Genomic DNA, 18,287 nt, shown 5'->3' on the forward strand with positions numbered 1-18,287 from the left:
TGGTTTTATTTTACTTGACCCATTAAACACACCCAAACTGACTGACCCTTTAAAAGTGAATGGCTCAAAATTGCAATTTGTAAACCATAAATTGTAGGCTATTTAATAGTGTGACAATTCAACTTGTTGCAGATGATTCGTTCTTGGCAGAAACTGGCTTTCTGGGGACGTTGAACGGGCGTTTTGCAGTTGTATATATCGTTGGGGTTATAGTTTAGCAGATGATTTGTTGGTTTTGTGATTAAAGTACTGTAAAAATATATAATAAAAAGCTGGTCGATGTTGTTGGTTGTCCACATGACATGCTTTAGTTTTGGTTACGGTATACTTTTGTGGTTATATTACATCCTTTTTACAAGAGTTGTAGCCTATTTGGAGCATATTGGTTCAGAAATGTGAACTTATCATTACTTCTAAAATTGCTACCAAAAATGCTGAGATTTTAGTAATAACAGTAAATTGTGTTCGGACTTTGGACGATAACAAAATTAATAATCCATAGCATCTAAATGGAATACTGCCTGTAAAACTGCATCTCATGATATACAGTTTATGACTTTATGAGCTTAAATAGCTATGAGATTGATTTCGTGTGATTGAGCGATAACCATCCCTTATACATGACGCTATGGTGGTCACTAAAAGCTAAATCTTTTTTACGTCTGCCTACATGATATTGAAATTTCGTTTTCTAAACATAGTTACTGTATTTTAGGCGACCTATAATAATTGGAGATGATGGCATTGGACGCATGACTTTTGTCATAAATCCATAACATAATCATTATTCCAATAAGCGGATCCAATTACAATAAAGAGGCAGGTAAGCGGGCAACAAGCTGCGCCGCCACCCCCTTTTGAATGACAAAACTGATCCTACTGAAAATAAAATTATCGTTCTTTGGCGTCGTTGAGTTACTGTGCACGACCCGCTGAACTCTTTTTAGAAACGTAGCAGCATCGGGAGCAAGAGACCCAAATGTATCAAAAGCAAAAGGAATGAAGGCGTGTTGATTCTCCACACACGCCTTCTCGTGCTTAGCAATTTTTCCTGCTTCTGCCTTTAACACGGCCTGCCTAGCAACAAACCCGGTGTCCCTAAGCTCGACAAGAGGGGACACCCCTGTAAGGTCCACATAAGCATGCTTCCCCCCAGCCATCCAAACACAAGAATGTCCGTTGGTCGGAGAGTAGACCTTCCTTCACGCGAATCCGACAAAAAATTCACAGGAGCCTCTTTTCTTGCCGAAATTCCCGCTCGTTTTAACATATCAAAAAGGACATCCCTGACCAAATCATGTCCATATTTAAATTCCGGGAGTTCTTTGCAATGAACCGCATGTTCACCAAATTTGTCTAAACACGCCTTACGACAAACCGGGCAGGGCTCATCAAATGGGAACAGGGGGATCATTAACCGACATTTAAGAATGGCTCGGTACTCCACTGCTGACATGTGCTGGCCTAACCCTTCGATGGAGGTGACAATCAAAAAGTATTGAGCATGAGGAGTCTGAAAACATTCTAATACCGCTCTCTGACGAGAGGACATGCCAAACTTTTCTCCTAAACTTTGGACGGTTTTACAATAAAGGGCACTCGCCAAAACATTTTGGGCTTTAGGGGGGGCGGTGTCCTTATTAGCGAACCCGCCAAGATCAATCGGGAATAGAGTAATACAAATAGTCCATTGCACACCCAAAATCGGAATCTATATATATGAACTCCTATATTAGTTTGAAATTTATTTTAGATTTTCATCCTAATCATAAATAAACAAAAAATATAGAAATGTGAAAAGAAATGTTTATTATTTTGACCAAAATAAGTTGATGAAACAACGATATATCATATATAAAAATAGTACGAATAATAAAACATCAAATCAGAGTGGCGCAGCGGAAGCGTGGTGGGCCCATAACCCACAGGTCCCAGGATCGAAACTTGGCTCTGATAATTAAAGAAAGGCTTCTGCAATATTTTTTTTTCTATTATTTGAAATAATTCTCTTTATTAATTAAAAAAAGGGGCATTCCGAGAATCGAACTCGGGACCTCTAGCCCAAATGCCCATTTGATATGCAATTCTAGTTTTATTTTTTATCACATTTATTCAATATGACACCACCGATGTTGCATTATTCATTAGTTATCAATCATGAATTTGACAATTGTGTTGAGGTAGGTGACACCATATGTGCTTCCACAACTCCACAAGTAATTTTCCATTTTATGTTCTGTATTCCGGTTTCTAACCACTGTATATAACTGTCAACTAACTTGACGCTACGATGTCGGAAGTCGGAAGCTAATGTGCTTATGTGACCTCTATAAAGTATTGAATTACTTTCACTTGGCTTATGGTTTTCTTCTTCTTTTTCTTTTACCAATTTGGTGCCTAAATATAAACTGGCATATTCTCATATCACCAAACATTATGTTTTTGGCAAATAATATCACTTTGGTTGGTAGATCTATTTCATAAGTCTTGAGTTGATTTTAGTTTCTATTAGATCATAAGTAATACATAGAGTACGCATTTAAGTAAAATTGTTCATATTAAAATGATCTACCTTTTTTTAAAAAAACAATGGCACATTCTAAGAATCAACCACACCCAAAGCCAAAATCATATCACTAGACCAAATGCCCACTTACGAAGAGATATGATACCAGTCCCTTAACCATTCAATCGGGTTAGTTCAACCCACTTACCGTGTCTATGTCACAAGTTGTGTGGGATGCATGTTAACCAAGGCCCAAGGGCCACTGATCATATCCCCGACAGTCCCTATAAAAGCGTTTACACAATTTTGGGGGCCATCACCCTTTGGCAATGAAAGGTAACAATATCTAGCATTATAAGTGACGATAGATAATTCAAGGTGTGCAAGTGTATACTCTCTCACAATACTCATTTATATTCTCTAATTATTATCTTACACGAATATTTATTCTCAAGCTAGAGATGTGATCAAAGTGAGACACTCATCTTTGTGGCGAAGTTAAAGATAGTTAGTGGCAGACCTATAAGGTTTTTTCACAGGGTCGAAAATTTTTTGCTATATGCCCATATACATTTTATTTGGCTTGGATTGTGGTGGGTCACAAAAAAAAAAGATCAAACTAGACTAATATTTCAAAAATTGATTAAAGTACGACAATTGTTATTAGAGATGAATAATAGACTGGTGGCTAGCGACAACGTCACAGCAAAGACATGCGACAGCAACCGACAACGCAACGGTGAGAGCGGTAGTGGACATCGGACAATCAACATCAAGTGCCGAAGGCGACAATGGACTCGGGGTTTAGGTTGGGAAGAGTGAGCGACTGTTCAGTTTAGATTATCGACTTTTCTCTTTTTATTTTATTTTGTTGAAAAAATTAGTGGGCTTTTACAATAAGTTAAAAATAGGCCTAAAGGTAAAACAATTGTCTAGGCTCTACATTGTTTAGAGTAGCGACTTTTCTCTTTTTTATTTTATTTTATTTTATTTCTCTTTCCATTTTCTTGAAGTGTTTAATAGCACTTTCATGTTTTTATACTCATCACTGTATATAGTTTATAAGAAGTTTAATGTTTTTATATTTATATACTCGTGTCATTAGATCACTATGGTTTGTGTTGGTATGTTATTCTTATTATAATTCTGTCATTCTCTATTTATATCTATACTATATATAATACACCAAATAAGGGCAAATTAAAACACTCAATTTTAAGTAATTTACAACACTTAAAGCATGAGGTGCATGTGTTAGTAAGGGTAAACTTGTCTTTCAAACACAATCCATTCAATTTACAAGTTTGGTCCCTCATCTTTAACCATATTATGTTTTTAATTTAACTTGTAAACTAACTTCTCACCCATGATTTTTAAACGACTATAGCCTTTTCAAACGCTAATATTTTTATAAAAAATTACACCATAAAAACGAGCATTTAATTCTCTTTAATTTGGATATGATATTGTTATAATTTTTACATTTTAAATAAATTAATATGTTACGTAGGGGTGTTCACTGTCCAGTATAAACCGCGAACCAACCATTCACTATGTTTTGAAAATTTTGAAACCGATCAACAAACCGAAAGTAAAAAAAGAAAAAGAAAGAAGAAGTCAAACCAATGACCGATTTAAACGATTTCAAGGTTAAACACTTATATTTGTTACGTTATTAACAAGTTCAAACACCCGCTGCATCGCGCGGACACCCGTCTAGTCATTATTATATGCCCAAAACTGAACAGGCTTGTGTAGGTATGTCGTATATAGGCTTGTTATGTTCAAAAAAAATTATAGAATTATAAAAACCTACTTGGGGCATTCCGAGAATCGAACTCGGGACCTCTCGCACCCGAAGCGAGAATCATACCACTAGACCAAATGCCCAACTTAATAACTTCAAACTTAATAAACTAAATTATAGACACTTCTTAAAAGGGGTATAAGTTATAATTGCAGAAGTCTTTCTTAGTTTCGATCCTGGAACTTGTGGAGTTGTTGGTTATGGGACCTGTGAGTAATGCCTTATTTTTTAAAATATTCAATAATATTTAAATATGTGTCTACCATATTTCATTCATTAAAAGGTATCTTTAATCGGTAGAGAAGGCAAATGGGCAACAAGCTGCACCGGTTGCATAATTTGGATAGCAAAACTAAGTCAGTTAAATATAACTTTTTTCACATCAACATTTATAAGATCTTTAAGACTAACTCTATCTCTACTAAAGTGAGTATTATATGCGAAACAATAAACATATCTGACAAAGAAATACAACTCATGGTTATGGAAGCTTTTGTTTGGGCACCAACTTCAAATTGACAAAAACTGCACCATTATTTACCAAAATGAGGCCCCAAACTCTAAAATCGACTCTTATATGTGCTGATAATTCCTCCATCCCTCTTGCATTTGTTTGCATCATATATATGTAAATCGGACAATGTGTTTTGTACCAATCCTACATCATTGCATCACTCTACCATGAAAGAGGATCCAACAATCATTAAAATATTTTTATAATGCCAATTATTGAAATATTTTATCAGTTGCATAGAAGATGTTGGAAATATTTAGTATACTGGTTCATTTGTATGATTATATAACTCATTCAAACAAGTTTTGCATTCCAAGGACTGAATACCTAATATACTCCCATTTTGACACGAGTTATATTTAAGAGAATTTCAACAAAAAACAAATTGAATTTTGGTTTTTCACTTCTAAACATTGACCAATTAAATGAATTGGATAATGACATTGGCATCTTTCGGCACCGAGTGCACACAAGGACCGCCAAAACCCAAAGGGATAAGAAGCAAGTAGTTTATATTCTTAAGGCGAACCTTAAAGAATATCACACAAGCCTTGTGCACAAAAGCGTAGCCAACAACAGCCAAACCCAGACAGATATCACAAGCCTTGTGTGAGTTCAGGAGAGTTTTATTTTTTTATTTATATTTAAAAAAAAGAAATTCTTTATAACATTATTCAAAATGTTTCATGATCTATACGTAAACATATGCTATTAAATATATTGGTTTCAACAAAGTCTTTTAACTCTATTCGATTAACATTTTCACTTGCGGGTCCCATTTTTCATTTTTCTACAAAAGAGTTGAACCCACCAGCGTTTTACTCCCAAAGTGGCCTTCGCCTCGCTTTAGTGGTCCTTGTTTGCAATAGGTGACCAAAGATGCTGGTTGTCAAGTTCTCATTCGTGTAATTGATCAATGTTTATAACTTATAAGTGAAAACCAAAATTGAATGTTTGCTTGGTTTATTTTGGTGAATTCCTCTATACTTAAACCTTTTCTAAGGCTATTGGATTCCTCACAATTCAGATTAACAATCTATGTTGTACAGTTATTTTATAATGTAACTAGTGTTTTAACCGGCGCAGGCAGGTTGGTAAAGCTCAAATATTGTAGGTCCCGACTTTGAGGCGGTAAGTCGACATGAATTCGATCAGTTTTGGTTATGTGCGTTATGACATCATAACTAAAACAAAAACAAATTAAAAACTTTGGTTATGTGCGTTACACAAATTTGGCCGTCTCCGTCACGTTTGTTACGATACCGAAACTAAAAAAATAAAAACAAAATTGGTATCTTGTCGGCATTCGTTATTATACCGATACTAAAACAAAATGCGGTGATTGTACACAAACTCGGTCGGTTTCACTTAACAATACAATTATCCAGTCCACTCCAAAGTCAATGTTGAAAGATAAACCATTCTACCATACACAAAAACATAAATAACACAATTAAAAAAAATAAAACAATGATTTGAGTCTATACAAATTTGGTCGGTCTCCGTCACGTTCATTACAAATTTGGGGAGTCTATACAAATTTGGTCGGTGCCAATACTAAAATAAAATGTGGTGATTGTACCCAAATTCGATCGGTTTCACTTAACAAGCCAATTATCCTGTCCACACCAAAAATAATGTTGAAAGACTAATAGCAAGAAATCCTTCATTTATTTCTTCCACCATATATGTTTTAAAAAGCCTAACACAATTGAAAAAAAGAAACCAATCTACCATATACATAAATAAGACAACTGAAGAAACACTAATCAACCCCGGGCAGATTATGGACAATCTGGGGGTTAAGTAGATGTTTCTCACGAGGGGTTAGATCCGGCGAAGATGGTTCTTCTGATAACCAGCAAAACACACACCGTGAGCTCGTCACTGAGAAGGGGGGGTACCTCCTTGTGACCACCCTCCGGCGTGAGAATCAGACTAGATTGCTCTTGAATATAAGTGTATATTAAGAGAATGACTAGACCAGATATCAGGTAATATATCAAGATATGAGATATGAGATAAGATGATACCATTCCAAGGTGTTGGAGTATTTATAGCCGAAGGTAGGTTTCCAAGAAGGTACAGCCGGCTGAATAGTATTCCTGTTCTGCCAACTGTGGGCTACGCACGTGCCATGCTGGTGGTTGGTGGGTAGGCAGCGGCTGATAGTGACCAGGCCGGCTGTGTACTATTCCTTTTCCACCAACTGCAGGCTATGCACGTGCTCCGACAGGTTGGTGAGTAGGCAGCGGCTAATAGTGACATTAGGTACAAGAGCGTGCTGCTCGTTGTACTGTTGTCAGTGAGCTGTCGCAGCTTTGGTCAGATCTTTTGTCCATACCTCGTCAGGTACAGTACAAAAGATCCTCCAGTATCGTACGGACTGGCTCATTTGGGCGGGAGTTTTCCCGGCTTTGGGCGGGAGTATTCCCGGCTTGCTCACTCCTTCTTCAGGTGACATTACTGAATTATTTAAGAGTTAAGTACCTTGTGCGTGTAGCCTTGCTGCGCGGGTAGCCTTTCCTTATGGCTAGTATCCGTTGCTGTGGGAACAGGCGGAGTACGTCGACCATTGGGAGGCTTTTCCTGCGGGAACAGCTTGCGTACTGCGCGTAAGGACGTCACGTCTCTGAGTATGGTGGGTCATGCGGATCCAGTTGGTTTCTGCGCAGACGTCTCTCTTCAAGGTGAGTTGCGAGTTTAGCCTTTGCGCGGACGTCCCTCTTGAAGGTGAGTCTTGCGGGTTCAACTGCGCAGACGTCCCTCTTTGAGGTGAGTCTTGCGGGTCCAACTGGGCTCTGCTGGGACCTACCTCTTCAAGTCCCCCCAGTCCAATGTTTTTCTCATGAATTGTTAATAAGTGAGGTGAACTTTTGGACTTAAGCAAAGGGTTTTGAAAAGGGTTTAGTTTTAAGGTTTTCCATGGGGATTCTTCCCGCGGAAATCCTAATGTCACGTGCAGAAATTCCCGACTTTCCTGCTTGATCTTTGGGTATGATGCGGGTAGGTCTGTAACCTCCTCGCAAGTTAGGAGCGTTGAGTCCCACTTGTGTAGATTCTCCATGAGGTTTTGGTAGTTTTGAACATAGTGATCAATTATGTTAAAACAACCAATTCCATCTTGGAGCTTTAAACAATCTAGTTCTCGACGTTCCCGCTATGCGGGGATGTTATTCCCGTTTCCGCAAGCATGGCCCAGAAGATCCTTCTTGGTTTCAATTCCCTGCGGAGTGCTAGGTATGTGAATGGTTTTGCCTTGACACTGTACCCGCACTCGTCTTATAGTTACTTTACTTCCAAGGTATTCCTGGCTTCAATTCCCTGCGGGTGCTAAGTATGTGAAGGGTTTTGCCTTGACACTGTATCCGCACCCGTCTTATAGTTATTTGGTTGCCGAGGTATTCTTGGCTTCAATTCCCTGCAGGTGCTAAGTATGTGAAGGGTTTTGCCTTAACACTGTACTCGCACCTGTCTTATAGTTACTTGGTTGCCAAGATAAGGGGTATAGTCCCGCTTACTTTTGAATCTTTGTGACTTGCGTTATAAACGTTACATGACTTGCGCATGTATATTTTAGTTTATTTTAGCAATTTTCCCAGTGTTTTGAATAAGTTAACCGTTCGACGCGCGACTGTCAATAGGTTAGTGTTCAGTTTCCTCTATCATGATTGTGCGGGTAGGACCGTCACTTTCATTTAGTGGGATGACCAATCTTCACCTATAACTGACCTGCGTGAAGGTTTTCCGTTTTTTGTGTTTATGCGGGTTTTGCCGCCGTCCACACGCAACGACTTCTTTCCATATTTATGCGGTGAACACCGGCATACCGTTCGGAAAGTTTATAAGTGTAAATGTAAAGCGATCAACACAATGTGAAAGGAGAATCATTTCCATTAGAAGTGGCTCCAGGCCGTTTCTTTAAAAATTTGGAATTGATCTACATGTAACACTTGCGTAATTGAGCTCCATTCCATGTTCTTGGGATGGGGGTGCCATCGAGCCTTTCGAGCCGGTATGCGCCCTTTCCCAAAACTTCTTTGATAATGTATGGCCCTTCCCAGACAGGGGCCAGCTTTCCTGGGCGTTCTTGGTTCGAAGCCTCGTTGTTACGCAGTATGTAGTATCCGACATTGAAGTTGCAGAGTTTTACCCGCGTGTTGTAGTACTTTTGCATCTGTCGCTTATAGTTCTCTTCACGCGCTGCGGCTAAGTCTCTGCGTTCCTCGGTTAGCATAAGGTCTAACCGTCTTTCCGCATCATTGTCCTCTGGTTGAATCAAGACCCTTGGTGAGGGTTGATCAATTTCGACCGGGACCATGGCTTCAGTGCCATAAGTGAGGCTGAACGGGGTTTCTCCCGTACTTGCCTTTTTCATTGTTCTGTGTGCCCAAAGGACGTGTGGAACTTCGTCCACCCAGCCGGATCTGTGTTCCAATAGTCTTCTCTTTATGCCGTCGACGATGCTCCTATTTGCTTTTTCCACCTCACCATTACCCTGCGGGTGCGCCACTGAGGTAAAGGTGTGGGTGATTTGAAGTTCTTTCAGCCACTGTTGTAGCTTCTTGTCAGCAAAGTTGGTGCCGTTATCGCTCACCAAATTCTATGGAAGCCCGAAACGACAAATAATAAATTCCCAAATGAATTTTTTGATATGTTTTGCGGTCGTTTGGGCTAAGGGTTTTGCTTCTATCCACTTGGTGAAGTAGTCGATGGCGACCACTAGAAACTGGACGTTCCCTGCTGCTGTGGGAAATGAGCCTGTCACGTCGATGGCCCACTTCTGAAATGGCCATGAAGAGGTAACTGGAACAAGTTCGTTCTTCGGGCGATGCGTGTTAGGTGCGTAGAGTTGGCAAGACCTACACTTTCTGATGTATGCCAGTGCATCCGTATGCATCCCTGGCCAAAAGTACCCCGCGTTGTTTAGCTTAGCTACAACTGCGCGTGGACCTGCGTGTATCCCACAGATGCCTTCGTGCACTTCCCTTAGTAGGTAGTCGGCATCTTGGTCGTCAACGCATCTGAGGAGTGGGCCAAGAAAGTTACGTCTGTAAAGGATGTCATCGATGAGTTGATAGTTCAGTGCTTTACAGCGTAGTTTTCTTGCCTGTGTTTTCGACTCTGGTAGTATACCCGCCGCAAGGTAATTTATTATTGGTGTCATCCATGTTTCCGTGCCGGTTTGGATGACACAGACTTCCTTGTGTGGGACTGATGGTGCTCCAAGGAGTTCAATGCGGATGTCCTTTCCCAAGTGGGTGAAAGCCAATGACGCAAGCTTGCTTAACGCATCCGCAGATTTGTTTTCGCTACGCTTGACGTGTATGACTTTACAATCATTAAAATCGCGCATGAGGGTTTTTGCTTGAGCGAGGTACAGGGCCATTGTGTCTTTCACGGCCGTGTACGTTCTGTTTATCTGATTGGCTACTAACATGGAATCCACATGGGCTTCCAAGTTCTTTACTCCCATCTTACGCGCAATTCTCAACCCGGCCAAGAATGCTTCATACTCAGCTTCGTTATTCGTACTTGGAAAATCTAGTCGAATAGCGTAAGTGTATTCTTGGCCTGCTGGGTTGGTTAGTTTTAACCCTGCGCCTGAGCCCTCGTTGCTGGCTGCTCCATCAGTGTAAAGTCGCCAGACATCATCGATGTCCTGTGCTGGAGAGGGTTGAGCCTCGTCCTGGCACTCTTTCTCCCGCGAAGCGGGGATTTCGGCAATAAAGTCGGCCAAGACCTGGCCTTTTATGGCTGGCCTTGGCTTGTACTTTATCGCGTATTCTCCCAATTCTATTGCCCATTTGGCTAGGCGTCCCGACAGTTCGGGTTTGCCTAAAACGTTTGCAAGTTTGAAGTTGGTGAGAATAGTGATTGGGTGACCTTGGAAATATCGTCTTAGCCTGCGTGAAGCCTGTACAAGTGCTAAGACTAATTTTTCCAGGGTAGAGTACCGGGTTTCGACGTCTGTTAGGAGACGACTAACATAGTAGATTGGCATCAGGATGCCTTTTCGCTCGACTAGCAGGACGGCCCCGGTCGCTCTATCTGTGGCGGAGAGGTATAGGATTAATTCCTTTTCCGCTTCTGGTGCTGTGAGCGTTGGGAGTTCGCGTGACCGAATTTCCTGAAAAGCTGCTTCCGCTTCTGGTGTCCAGCGGAAGTGCGTTTTCTTTAAACAGTTTCTCAGCGTCGACACAAATGGGAACGACCTATCCGCATGATTTGCCAAGAAGCGGTTAAGTGCAACTAGGCGTCCGTTCAGTGTCTGAGCTTGCTTGATGGTAGTAGGTGATTCCATTTTGATAATGGCTTCGACCTTTTTAGGGTTCGCTCTGAAGCCATCTTTTGTAACAATGACTCCTAAGAACTTCCCTTCTTCCATCCCAAAGGAACACTTGCTTGGGTTGAGCTTCATGTTTATCCTTCTGAGTGTGTTGAATGTTTCTTCGATGTCTTTCAACATCGCTTCTGGGTCAAGGCTTTTGATGACCAGGTCATCCATGTAGACTTCCAAGTTCCTCCCAATTTGGGCATGAAACTCTTTGTCCATCAGGCGTTGGTATGTGGACCCGGCATTCTTAAGTCCGAATGGCATCATTTGATAACAGAATGTGCCATCGGGCGTCCGAAATGCGGTTTTGTCCTGATCGTCAACGGCCATGTGGATTTGATGGTACCCTTTATACGCATCAAGGAAGCATTTAAGGCGAAACAGTGCTAACGAATCTACCTTAAGATCAGTTTCGGGTAACGGGTAACAATCTTTGGGGCATGCTTTGTTCAAGTCTTTGAAATCTATGCACATGCGCCATTGCTTGTTAGACTTCGGTACCATAACGGGATTTGCAACCCAAGTTTGATATCTGCTAACGCGTACGATGCCCGCGTCAAGGAGTTCCTTGACTTGGGTTCTACATGCGTTAGCTTGTTCCGCCCCCATTACTCTACGCTTTTGTATGACCGGCGTAAAAGCCGGGTCACACTTGAGCTTATGCTCTGCCTTACTTCGAGGTACACCAGTCATGTCAGCTGGTTTCCATGCGAAGATGTCAGCGTTTTTCTGTAGTAAGCGTTTGAGTAAGGTGCGCGTAGGATCAGTGATTGTTGGGCCAATGGTAACTGCCTGGTCGGGGTATTTGCCATTGAAAGCCCATTCTTCTGGTTCAGTGATGGTGGGTTTAGCCATCTTTGGTTTGGGTGTTGATGAGACAGATGCGATGCATACCTGGGGAATACCGGTGACCATCGCCACGCCCTCAGCTGTTGGCCATCCCATCATGCCGTGGACTGAAGATACCACGGCATTGAATCTTGCCATCCCATCTCTCCCGAAGAGAATGTCGTATGTGTGGTGTGGCTTCCTCATTACGACAAAGTCCACATCCTCTGTGCGAGAGTGTTTTCCGTCTGTGAGAGTGACGGGGAAAGATAGGATACCCAGAGGGGTGTTTGTGCTGCCGTCGAACCCTTCCATCGAGGCGTAGACCGTTTCCAGGCGTTCCTTGTCTTCGCCATCTAGCTTGTCGAAGAACTGCCTGTACATAACCGTTGACGAGGCGCCGTTGTCAACAAGAGTGCGGGAAGTGATGTAGTGCCCCAGCTGGCTTTTGATGTCGATAGGGCCTTCTTTGCTGGGTCCTCCTGGCACTCGCGGGAAGCGCACCTCAGCTTCCTTCCATGCGCATGGTTCTGTCGTCCGTCTTTTTCTTCCTCTGATGTTACTATGAACCATGTGGATGCTGATGTCAACGGGCTTTCGTCCGTTGCTTTTGTATCGGTTGTCATTCTTCCCCCCATTCTTGATTGATGCCACCAGGTGTGTAAGTTTGCCCTCCTTGACGAATGTTTCAATAATATTCCTCAAGGATGTACACTCCTCAGTGGTGTGACCCTTTGTTCCGTGGAAGTCACAGGATTTGCTCTGGTCCACGTTAGGTCGCTGCCGGACTGTTGGAGCTTTTGGCCATGGGAGTTTTTTGGTGGCAAATATCTCCGTGACGCTTTTGGTGAGTGGCGTCCACCTGGGGTGTCGGTTTAATGGGTGCGTGTTATCCCTTCCGCCTACTAGGGAGCGAGAGCTGGATGAGGGGTCAAAGTTTACCCTTGACTGCCACATGCCTAGCTTCCTCTTTTTGTTTTGCCAGGCGGTCCGGACGTTGTTTTCTCTAGTCCTCTGCATGTAGAGATTTGTAGTCTGGGACAGATCCCCACCTAGTTGCTTCTCTGTTTCAGCAAAGCGCTTGGCCGCCGTCATGATGGCATCCCATGTGGATGGCATGCCGTCCTTACCCATCAACGTGCGGATAAGCTCTGGGTATTCGGCGCCCTGGATGAAAGCGGCGCGAACAAGGTCTTCGCTTATAACGCCCAGACTCAACTTTTTCGAGTTAAAGCGAGTGATGAAGTCTAGTAAGGATTCATCATCCTCTCTAACGCAGTTGAGGATCGTCCACTGGTATTCAGTATATTTCCTCTGTTGACTGAAGTGTTGGCTGAACTTGTGTTGGAAGTCCGCCCAATCGTAGATGTGGTGGACCGGTAGACGGTCAAACCACGCTCTAGCCGCTCCGATCAGCGTCATCTGGAACATATAACACCACGTGGGTTCCGTCCAGTTGCTGACGGTTGCCCCCGCTATGAATCTGTTCAGGTGATCATCTGGGTCAGATATACCATCATAAGTACCGATGTTGGGCATCTGCTTGGCACTTTTCGGGGCGATTGCTTCCGCAATGTCCCTTGCAAACTTGGATGTTCCCGCATTTGCAGCAGTGGGTCTGAAGGTTTTGGAGAAGTCACGTGGGTTTCCCCCCGCGTTCCGTTTGAAGGTTTCTCCAAAATTCCTTCTCGGTTGGAAGTCCGTTTCGTTACGCTTCCCTTTCGCCCTATGGCGAGGGTTTGCGTCACTGTCGGATTCCTCCCGATCATCGTCCGAGGACTCGCACTCATTGCTCATGTTGAGCTGTTGTCGAGTGCTTCCGAACTCGTCAGCCTGTTGGAGTGAACGTAAGCGTTCGTCCAACTCAGCTTGGAATTCCTTCTGACGTGCTTCCGCCCACGCTTTAACTTGTTCAAGTGTTTGGCGGGGGAGCCTCGTCTGTTGTTTCTCCAACTGGGCATCGGTGAATCCCAGGGAGAAATTTACTGCACTTGCCCCGGCTTGGGTAACCGGGGTAGTGTTCGTAAAATTTACTGCGCTTGTCCCGGCTTGGGTAACCGGGGTAGTGCTCGTAAATATTGTGTGCTCGCCGGTGTTTCCCCCAGTAGCTGGGGTTGTGGTTACCGGGGCTTCTTGGTCACTCGTTGGCCTTGGCCACGGAGTAACCTTAACCATCTTTCCAGAAGTTTGAAAAAACTGAAAAAGTAGTTCTAGCTTTTATGCACGGATGGCGCCAATGAAGAAACACTAATCGACCCCGGGCAGATTATGGACAATCTGAGGGTTAAGTAGACGTTTCCCACGAGGGGTTAGATCCGGCGAAGATGGTTCTTCTGATAACCTGCAACGTCACTAAGAAGGGGGGGTACCTCCTTGTGACCACCCTCCGGCGTGAGAATCAGACTAGATTGCTCTTGAATATAAGTGTATATTAAGAGAATGACTAGAGCAGATATCAGGTAATATATCAAGATATGAGATATGAGATAAGATGATACCATTCCAAGGTGTTGGAATATTTATAGCCGAAGGTAGGTTTCCAAGAAGGTACAGCCGGCTGAATAGTATTCCTGTTCTGCCAACTGTGGGCTACGCACGTGCCATGCTGGTGGTTGGTGGGTAGGCAGTGGCTGATAGTGACCAGGCCGGCTGTGTACTATTCCTTTTCCACCAACTGCAGGCTATGCACGTGCTCCGACAGGTTGGTGAGTAGGCAGCGGCTAATAGTGACATTAGGTACAAGAGCGTGCTGCTCGTTGTACTGTTGTCAGTGAGCTGTCGCAGCTTTGGTCAGATCTTTTGTCCATACCTCGTCAGGTACAGTACAAAAGATCATCCAGTATCGTACGGACTGGCTCATTTGGGCGGGAATTTTCCCGGCTTTGGGCGGGAGTATTCCCGGCTTGCTCACTCCTTCTTCAGGTGACATTACTGAATTATTTAAGAGTTAAGTGCCTTGTGCGTGTAGCCTTGCTGCGCGGGTAGCCTTCCCTGATGGCTAGTATCCGTTGCTGCGGGAACAGGCGGAGTACGTCGACCATTGGGAGGCTTTTCCTGCGGGAACAGCTTGCGTACTGCGCGTAAGGACGTCACGTCTCTGAGCATGGTGGGTCCTGCGGATCCAGTTGGTTTCTACGCAGACGTCTCTCTTCAAGGTGAGTTGCGAGTTTAGCCTTTGCGCGGACGTCCCTCTTGAAGGTGAGTCTTGCGGGTTCAACTGCGCAGACGTCCCTCTTTGAGGTGAGTCTTGCGGGTCCAACTGGGCTCTGCTGGGACCTACCTCTTCAAGTCCCCCCAGTCCAAAAGTTCACCTCACTTATTAACAATTCATGAGAAGAACATTGGACTGGGGGACTTGAAGAGGTAGGTCCCAGCAGAGCCCAGTTGGACCCGCAAGACTCACCTCAAAGAGGGACGTCTGCGCAGTTGAACCCGCAAGACTCACCTTCAAGAGGGACGTCCGCGCAAAGGCTAAACTCGCAACTCACCTTGAAGAGAGACGTCTGCGCAGAAACCAACTGGATCCGCAGGACCCACCATGCTCAGAGACGTGACGTCCTTACTCGCAGTACGCAAGCTGTTCTCGCAGGAAAAGCCTCCCAATGGTCGACGTACTCCGCCTGTTCCCGCAGTAACGGATACTAGCCATCAGGGAAGGCTACCCGCGCAACAAGGCTACACGCACAAGGCACTTAACTCTTAAATAATTCAGTAATGTCACCTGAAGAAGGAGTGAGCAAGCCGGGAATACTCCCGCCCAAAGCCGGGAAAACTCCCGCCCAAATGAGCCAGTCCGTACGATACTGGAGGATCTTTTGTACTGTACCTGACGAGGTATGGACAAAAGATCTGACCAAAGCTGCGACAGCTCACTGACAACAGTACAACGAGCAGCACGCTCTTGTACCTAATGTCACTATTAGCCGCTGCCTACTCACCAACCTGTCGGAGCACGTGCATAGCCTGCAGTTGGTGGAAAAGGAATAGTACACAGCCGGCCTGGTCACTATCAGCCGCTGCCTACCCACCAACCACCAGCATGGCACGTGCGTAGCCCACAGTTGGTAGAACTGGAATACTATTCAGCCGGCTGTACCTTCTTGGAAACCTACCTTCGGCTATAAATACTCCAACACCTTGGAATGGTATCATCTTATCTCATATCTCATATCTTGATATATTACCTGATATCTTCTCTAGTCATTCTCTTAATATACACTTATATTCAAGAGCAATCTAGTCTGATTCTCACGCCGGAGGGTGGTCACAAGGAGGTACCCCCCCTTCTCAGTGACGAGCTCACGGTGTCTGTTTTGCAGGTTATCAGAAGAAACATCTTCGCCGGATCTAACCTCTCGTGGGAAACATCTACTTAACCCCCAGATTGTCCATAATCTGCCCGCGGTCGATTTGTGTTTCTTTAACAACTAAATTAAAAACCATCATTTGGCAACCTGAGATATTCAAACCCTGCTTCCAAACTGGTACAAACACTTACCCCAACCAACAAAACCATCCCACCAACACTAATGCAGATGCTAACTTTCAAAACCATTACTATATATACAAAAACAAAAATAGCTCACTTTGTGACACCAAACTTCTCTTTTATACTAACTAGGTGCCAACTCGCCGCTTTGCGGCGGTAGGCTCGAATTCGGTTGTTATCAGTAAGGTTCGTACCGGTACATGCATTAAACACAAAAAATGAATTGGTAAATACACAGAATAGTAGCAACTCATATAACATATAATACAAAAAGAAACATCATATTTAAAAAAACAACGTTTATTCGGTCACTAAAACATGATCGTTGCGATGAGTCGACGCAAATTTGGTCAGTATCGGCTATATTTGTTACGGTTCGGAGCTAAACCCAAAAAAATTGTTTCGTCAAGCTATCATATTTAAAACAAAACCCGGGCGTTACGGCTTTGAGTCAACGCAAATTCGATTGGTATCCATTAGGTTCATTACGGTTACGAGAACCAAACTAAAAAAGAGTTGTTTGAGTCGCATATTATATTTATACCAAAAAAAGGAAATAAAACGTAAATGAAAAAAAAAACTAATAATGAAACCTATTAAAATAACAAACAAAAATATTGAATGGCTATCTTGGACTTGGAGGACTCGAACTTGGGCGGAGACAGGGATGACTAAACAAGAGGTTGGCAAAATTAACAAAGGCCATTGAACCAAATGGACATATTGAATTATCCTTGAAAGCAATTGTATAAAATGTCAAAACAATATCATTAAAACCTTTTGTGGCACCAAAATTTGCTTTTTATCTATATATATAATTAGTAATTTCCAACTAATACATTTAAAAAATAATCGGGCATTTGGTCTAGTGGTATGATTCTCGCTTAGGGTGCGAGAGGTCCCGAGTTCAATTCTCAGAATGCCCCTCTTTAGGTTCTATATTTATTATTTTATAAACTTACATCATTTCATCGTAAAAAAATAAGAAACAAAAATGATATTCAAATGAAAAATGACTGCGCTTGCCGGGAGTCGAACCCGGGTCTATTGCTTGGAAGGCAATTATCCTAACCGTTGGACTACAAACGCTGTTGTTCTTCCAATCTTCAACGCTGATATTTCAGCCATATACATATCAAAGTTCATGCTTAGTTCATTTGTGCATCATTTTTTGAAGGCCAATATATATTAAAAACCGAAACGGGGACTCACAAGAAGCAAGAACCTCAACAAGTACAGAAACAAAATAAAACAAAGAAATAAAAGCAGCAATGTTTTACAATGGAAAATTAACAAAGTTAAATCTGCACCATTTCTCCCAATCTAGTGAAAATCTTTTGCTCCTATACTTTACCCAAAAGAATGAAGTTATATTGATGTTGTTTATCACCTTTGCTAGCGAGAAATCTTTGCCATTGAATGTCTTTTTGTTCCTTGCATTCCAAATCACCTAACAAGTAATTGCCGAAACCGCTTGTATCGCATGACATTCCTCCTTATTTATTTTGTGTTTGGTTGGATACTCAAGAATATCTCGTATCGAATCATGACCATATTTTTTTGATACCTTTACCCAATCATGTATAATATACCAAATTTCCTTAACCGCCAGGCATTTTACCATCAAATGTGAGGCAGTCTCAGGATGTAAACTGCATAACGTGCAACAAATTCCACCAACATCAACTCCTCTATATGACAGTGCCAGTTTAGTAACAATACGATCCAAAATTAATCTCCAAACGAAACAATTAACCTTTATCGGTACCCACTTTAACCAACACTGAAACTCCACAACTTGATGTC

The 18,287-nt window shown here is 42.8% G+C and overlaps 3 non-coding genes across 3 annotated transcripts; 1 reads left to right on the forward strand and 2 right to left on the reverse strand.

The window, feature by feature from the left end:
* Nucleotides 1-4,324: 4,324 nt before the first annotated feature.
* TRNAP-CGG (transfer RNA proline (anticodon CGG)) lies at nucleotides 4,325-4,396 on the reverse strand. Its single transcript has one exon. It is a non-coding gene; the product is annotated as a tRNA-Pro (tRNA).
* A 12,939-nt stretch (nucleotides 4,397-17,335) lies between these two features.
* On the forward strand, nucleotides 17,336-17,407 carry TRNAP-AGG (transfer RNA proline (anticodon AGG)). The gene has a single exon. It is a non-coding gene; the product is annotated as a tRNA-Pro (tRNA).
* Nucleotides 17,408-17,498: 91 nt separating this feature from the next.
* TRNAG-UCC (transfer RNA glycine (anticodon UCC)) lies at nucleotides 17,499-17,570 on the reverse strand. The gene has a single exon. It is a non-coding gene; the product is annotated as a tRNA-Gly (tRNA).
* Nucleotides 17,571-18,287: the final 717 nt, after the last annotated feature.

This window comes from Bidens hawaiensis, unplaced genomic scaffold, assembly GCF_021521415.1.
Source record: "Bidens hawaiensis isolate Kalapana, Puna unplaced genomic scaffold, B.hawaiensis_p1.1 tig00010811_1, whole genome shotgun sequence".
Lineage (NCBI taxonomy): Eukaryota > Viridiplantae > Streptophyta > Magnoliopsida > Asterales > Asteraceae > Bidens > Bidens hawaiensis.